This window comes from Schistocerca gregaria, chromosome 5 (genome assembly GCF_023897955.1).
Source record: "Schistocerca gregaria isolate iqSchGreg1 chromosome 5, iqSchGreg1.2, whole genome shotgun sequence".
Classification (NCBI taxonomy): Eukaryota; Metazoa; Arthropoda; class Insecta; order Orthoptera; family Acrididae; genus Schistocerca; species Schistocerca gregaria.
Genome location: NC_064924.1, coordinates 267,838,704 through 267,846,091, shown reverse-complemented (window position 1 = coordinate 267,846,091; position 7,388 = coordinate 267,838,704).

Sequence of the window (7,388 nt, the reverse complement as noted above, 5' to 3'; positions counted from 1 at the left end):
ATCACACGCTACTTCTTTCATCCACGTACTTCTTCAGATTAGATTCGTATCCTTAACATACAATATAGGTTCACAGAAGAGAGGCGAAACTAGACTTAATCGAGTGGAGCTGTAACCACAACATCGATTTAACACAGACTGCCTGATATGGCATCAACTTGGGACCAAGGACTATAATACACGAAATATAATTTTAAAATAAGTTATATCAATCTATGTTGTGACATTAATTTATTTCATTTGAAAAGTAGAGATTCGTGCATTATTTTAAAATATAATTTATATTAACCCTAATTATTACTTCTGCCAACTTTTGTTTGTAAAAATACATACATGAATCTTTTTTTTAAAGTGCACATACTTTGTAGAAACAGAACATACGTACTATTTTCATAATTATCCAGTAGAATAAAGAAATACATATAATGAATAAATTCAATAAAAGACAATCTCCCCAACAAACGCCGAAAATCACACAAAAATCAACAAAACGTGGTGTCAAAATGAAGATTCATGAACACTTGGACTGACGTCGATAGAGACGATCAGGGAAAGAGACAGTCACCCGTAGTTAGTTGTGCATGCTTCCAGATTTCAGACAACGTACCACTGTAGCGGAAACTGAGAATGGGTAAGTAAGCTTCAGCTGAAAAAGTAGGACCAGTGTAGGAAGGTATTATGAGTTGTCACGTTATTTGATTAATTAAGTATTAGAGCTAGTGAAAAGAAAAATACACATTGAAAATAGCAACTTTTATTACTATATTAGTCACTGTTGTTGTTACACTGAAGGACCAAAGAAACTGGTACATCTGCCCAATATCGTGTAAGGCCCCCGCGAGCACGCAGATGTGCAACAACACGGCATGGCAAGGACTCGAATAATGTCTGAAGTAGTGTTGGAGGGAACTGACTCCATGAATCCTGCAGGGCTGCCCATAAATCCGTTAAGAGAAAGTAGGGGATGGAGATCTCTTCTGAGCAGCACTTTACAAGGCATCCCAGATATGCTCACTAATGTTCATGTCTGGCGAGTTTGGTGGCCAGCGGAAATGTTTAAACAGAGAATAGTGTTCCTGGAGACACCCTGTAGCAATTATGGACGTATGGGGTGTGGGGTGTGTCGCATTATCCTGCTGGAATTGCCAAAGACCGTTGTAATGCACAATGGACATGAATGGATGCAGATGATCAGAGAGAATGCTTACAAACCTGTCACCTGTCAGAGTCGTGTCGAGAAATATCTGCGGTCCCATATCACTCCACCTGCACACGCTCCACACCACTACAGAGCCTCCACCAGCTTGAACAGTCCCCTGCCGACATGCCGGGTCCAGTTTCTTTGCCGCGTCGGTGTATATTCACCTGTGCTTAAAGGAATGTTGTGGACTGGAAGGGAATGTTGAGATACCAGTTACAAAGTACTTTTTACGTTACCTTTTAATATGGTAAATTTAGGGAGTAAGTTGTCGAATAAAGTTAAAAAGGAATAAAGAAAGAAACAGAAGAATATCTGTGATTTATCAACACAAGTTTTCGGCGTGTCGAATGCTCAATTAATAGATGGGAATAAAGCCTGGTAACGTCCTCGACAACTGCTAATGTTTTGGCAGGTGATCAGCCTGTCGTTTCAAAGCACAAACGAGAATCACTATGGATCAAACTCAAACTCACGGTGTACAGGGCTACGTCATTCTGGAATTAATCGACCGCCTATTCCGAAAACTACATACACCTCAAACAGATAATGCCACCATACAGCCAAAGACGACCAACGCCGTATATCATTAATATTAAAATACTACTTTATAATGAGTAAACTAAGTCTCTCCTTCAGACCGTTGACCAGGGGAAGATCAAGTTTCCAGGCAGAATTGGAGGAGAAACCTCCAGCTCTATAACGTTACTTGCCAATTTAGATCTAACAGCTTTTGCAAATGGCTCTGAGCACTGTGGGACTCAACTTCTGAGGTCATTAGCCCCCTAGAATTTAGAACTAGTTAATCCTAACTAACCTAAGGACATCACACACACCCATGCCCGAGGCAGGATTTGAACCTGCGACCGTAACGGTCTCGCGGTTCCAGACTGCAGCACCTAGAACCCAACGGCCACTTCGACCGGCACAGCTTTTGCAGTAACACAATATTTGGTACATAAAGGTAGCAGCTGAGAGGTATGGCAATTAATGTAGAGAGACATATTTCAGCTATACTAACTTTTATTCAGTAATATTATTAGTGCATCTGATGCGAATTAATTGTAATTTTATGATAACACTATCCTTGGAGTTGGAAGTGCACCTCAGAATCTCGGTGTTGGATGACCAGTGTGAAGACATTGTCCTGAAATAGCAGATTTGTTGTAGGCGTGCGTGAATCTTGTGTCCTATATAACGATTCTCCATAGTTCTGAAGTGACGACCAGTGTATGACATGCCACAATTGCACAGAGTGTGGTAGACACCTGTCTTACACACACCAGTCTCAGTACTTACAGTTCCTGAGAGGGCAATAACCTTAAATGGTTGTGTAATAAACACTTAAAACCCGGTTTCTTCAGCATACGAGCAGTACAGTTGGAAATGCTGTAAACTTAGACGGCACCCCATTATTCTCAACATTCACCCGATTCCCGGTTGGTGGATAGCCAAAACGCGTCTGATTTTTCCTTTCTCTATCTACATTCTGGTCAAACTCAGCTGACAAAGTTCCGGGCTCCGAGTGTAAGTAGGCTGTTCATGTTTTTATATTGGTAATGCAATGTAGCGCTCTGTATGAAAATCACTGGCTGTGCTGTGTGCAGTCTGTGGCTGAGTGGCATTCTTGTAATATTCGCTACTGTAGTGTTGGGCTGTTAGCTGTTAACAGTGCGTAGCGTTGCGCAGTTGGAGGTGAGCCGCCAGCAGTGGTGGATGTGGGGAAGTGAGATGGCGGATTTTTTGAGAGCGGATGATATGGACGTGTGTCCATCAGAAACAGTTCACTTGTAAGAATGGAGGTCATTAACTGCTATATATATTATGACTTTTGAACTCTATCGAAGCAAATACATTGTTTGTTCTCCATAAAAATCTTTCAATTGCTAACTATGCCTATCAGTAGTTAGTGCCTTCAGTAGTTTGACTCTTTTATTTAGGTGGCAGTAGTGGCGCTCGCTGTATTGCAGTAGTTCGAGTAACGAAGATTTTTGTGAGGTAAGTGATTTGTGAAACGTGTAGGTTAATATTAGTCAGGGCCATTCTTTTGTTGGGATTTTTGAAAGTCAGATTGCGTTGCGCTAAAAATATTGTGTGCAGTTTAAGCACAGTCTTGTATAATTTTTCTAAGGGGACGTCTCATATGTCGATCCTTAGCCGAGGATATCTCACTAGAATCTTCTGATTTTTTTGTGGTTTGTGTAATTAGTTTAGCTATTATTTATTGCTAGCGCGTAAATATAGAGAGAAATTCCTTTGTAGTTGTAGGTTTTCATTGTTGTACACTACAACACTTGTGGCATGCATGTAGATTTGCACCATGTACTTCGCAGCTGCTCTTGCAATTAACTAGACATTATTTCCAGTGCTATGTTAATGTGTTTTCTCATTTTTCTCTTCAAATTGTTCTTTTCTGTGTTGTCGTGTGAAATATTGTGACAATAATGGAGTTTGAAAACCGTAATACTAGGCTCCAAAGTAAACTGAGAAATGACAGTGAAGACGAAAGCAGTGTGTTAGCGCCACCATGTAATGAATTAACTAATGTTCAAAGTAGTAATTTCGTTATTGCGCATAGGGAAATGGAGCGGGCGGGAAATAATGGTGTAGACAGTGAAACAAGTAGTGAACAGAGAAGCATTATCGATCAATCGGTCGGCAACAGCTCGAGTCAGAAAACCGAAATGACAGAACACAATATAGCAAATACTGTAGACTCAGGTTTTGGGTCCTCACCGTTTTCTCAAATAAGTCAAGACACATTTTCTACTCGTCGAAATGTGAATGTTGCTGGTGCAAATGTACTGCCGAAAAGCATAGAGGAACAGATTCCAGACACTAATACATTATTATTGCAATTAATGCAACAAATGAAACAAAATCAGAGAGAAATACAGCAATAGCTAAACACATTGGAACAAAATCATCAAAAGTTAGACATAATGGAACAAATTCAGAGACAAACACAGCAAAAGCTTCAAAAGTTAGACACAATGGAACCAAATCTACGAAAGTTAGAGACCATGCTTGAACAAACAAGTGAAGATTTAACTACTGAGTTACATAATATCGAATCGAAATTTCAAAAAGTCTTTAATGACGTAAAAACACAAATTTGTGAGCATTTCCAACCAATTTTTTCGTGTCATGAAATTGCATTACAGAATCACGATGCAGCCATAAAGGAACTGTAAATTATTGTTCATGAAAATGACGACACGTTGCAAGCTGAAATTGACTCAGTTGCATCTACCGATTCGGTTACGCAACTAGCAAAAACTCAGGAAAACTTAAAGGACACAGTAGACACTCTGAAAACTGGTTTAGAAAGACACATGGAGGAAATTAGTTAATTATCAGAGAAAGTAGTTGAACTTTCGGATCAGGTAAATAATTTATCTACGAAGGTAGATGATAAACTGAATGACACAATACCCGTAGTCTTTAATGACACAGAAGACTGCGAACAAGTTAGGAAATTCAAACAAAATCAGAATCAAATTAATACGCAACACCAAAGAGAAATCCGGGAAGTACAAGACCAGTTGACACAGGTAATACAAGAATTAAATATTTTAGAGGACACTCGCGCTCCAATACGGGAAGAGGGGCATAGAAATACGGAAAAACCACTAAATAATAACACAGCGCATTTCGGAAATTCTGAAAGAAATTGGCAAGGTGCACTGAATTTTGAGATGGAACCGCCGACACGACGTAACAATGACACGACGATTTTGACTATAAGCTGTTCACAACTACATGTAAATTCAAAACATTTAAGAATTCCGGCAACGACATTCACCCACAAGCGTGGCTTCAATTCTCTCATTTTTTTTCCCTCCCATCTGCTCATTAGAGCACAGATCAGAATTTATGTGTGGCTACTTAGAGAATGAACCAGCTGTAAGAATGCGATCGGTCATTCATGACTGCCACAATGAAGGAGAATTTTACCATTCCTTCCTCTCAGCATATTGATCTCAAGCCACACAAGACCGAGTGAAACATAGCATCATAATGATGAAACATTTCGAACAATCTGAATTTTCCAGTCTTGTGAAATATTTTGAAGACATGGTGCACATGAATCAGTACCTGTCAAACCCTTACAGCCCCTCAGAACTCATCCGCATCTGCTTAATCAAATTGCTTGAATATTTGCGACATATTATTTTGGCAGGACGTTGCAAAGACGACATTGAAGCTTTTTAGAGACTGTTACAAGAATTGGAAATTGACAATGACAATCGCGGAACGCGAAAAGAGGAGCACAACAATTACAGGTCACATCCGTCACAATTACGTGATGAGAGATATAATAACTAGACACAACAAGGCTATTCTTACAACGCAAATCGTGAACAAAACAGACACCACTCATATGAGAACCACTGGCAGAGTAATAGTTTCAGAGAAAGATCGCATTTCTGTAGTAACGAATATGACAGAAACAATCATAGAAACAGACAATATGGCAACTACAACTATTATTATCAAGGGAGACAGTATAACTTCAGTCAAAACGATCCACTGCTCAGTTACAATTCAGGGAGAAATTCTCCACCACTTAACCGATAAGTAAGCAACTACAGGAACTACCGACATGACGGCAGACGATATAATCATAACGACAGAGCTGAATTTCATCAGAACTGGCGGAATTCAAAAGGGGCTGGGCCCTCTCGGCAAGGTGAATTCGTAGAAGTTAGGTCTCCTAATCCCAATAACGATGCACGCCACCGAAGAGATAGCAGACAATGACTCGCACCGCAGGCAGCCACGTGCGCCGGCTGGCTCAGAGAAAACTAACATAGACGCTAACCTTGAGAAAAATTCCAGTATTCTGTACCGACGTATACTGCATGATAACTGTGTTCAAGTTTAAACTCTGAGTACTACGAAGAGTAAATGATTGCACCACATTTCACATGTAAAACCGTATATTGAAAGAAAATCTGCTTTTTAACCTAGTCTTTGCTATAAATTTTTTCACTTCATGTTACTAGTACTCTTTGTCACACTTAGAAACTATTGACATGCAACTATGTTTTAAAGTTAACTATCCAGTCAAGAACCTAGGGAACATATTTAGACAATATTTACGAGTGCATTGTTATAGTGAACAGACGACACAGTGTTATTGTGTGTGTACATTCTTACTTGTTAGTGGCACGATTACGTAACGACCATAAGGCTCACATACTTAGAACTGCTAATGAGATTTATATGCAACATTTTGGTTTACTTGAAAATACATTATGGATTTAAAGTACTTTCTGAGAGATATCAGATGACACAGTGGTTAGTTTATTTGACAGCTACACGATTATATCACGACGCTACTAATATGTGACACAATTTACATTGTTGCTTTTGCCCTGTATCTGTTTTATATCTGCACAGTTTTTCTGTATTATTCTGGAAAGTAAAACATGTTTTAGTAGTAACTTTCGTGGTATAGCTACAATGAGACAGCCTTTTCCGTAGCACAACAATACGTTACATTATAGTACTTTCTCGATCACGGTAAGGTACGTAATAACTACGATATCTATACGCAAAACATTTCACTTTTGTTTATCATGAGGTAAGTATATTGACTTCAGGAGAACTTTGCTTACAGAGGACGATAACTACGACACTTCCACAGAATTATCTCACAGCAAGACGCACATTTAGTGCTACAGGACACGCATTTGAGTGATTAATTTTGTACTTAAAACATTTATTTTTAAAGATTTTTTTAATTACAGAGAAAGTTTTCCATGATACATTTTATACCATTTCCGTAATCTGTAACACCTGATGGTATAATTACATTAATCCTCAGGGGGGTACACGCTTACTTTGTGCACCGTATGTTTGGCAAGCACAAGGAGTCCTAGCTAATATGGTATTTGCTTATACAACTTAAGACATAGGTACCATATTACGCAGCTATCTGATCATTTAACTGAGAGAGACAAACATTTTGTTTTACCACGTTAGTGACACATGTTTACGCAATTACATGGTTGGATAACTTCACACTTATGAAATTGTATTTTGTCAGTACTTTGTGAACTGTTCATTTTTTTTCGGAACCATTGTGATACTATGAGAGCTTTCGATAATGTATTTGGTATAGGATCATGATTTTTAAAGTACGTTTGAGGTAGATGACACTATTGAAATGAGCGGAGAATTT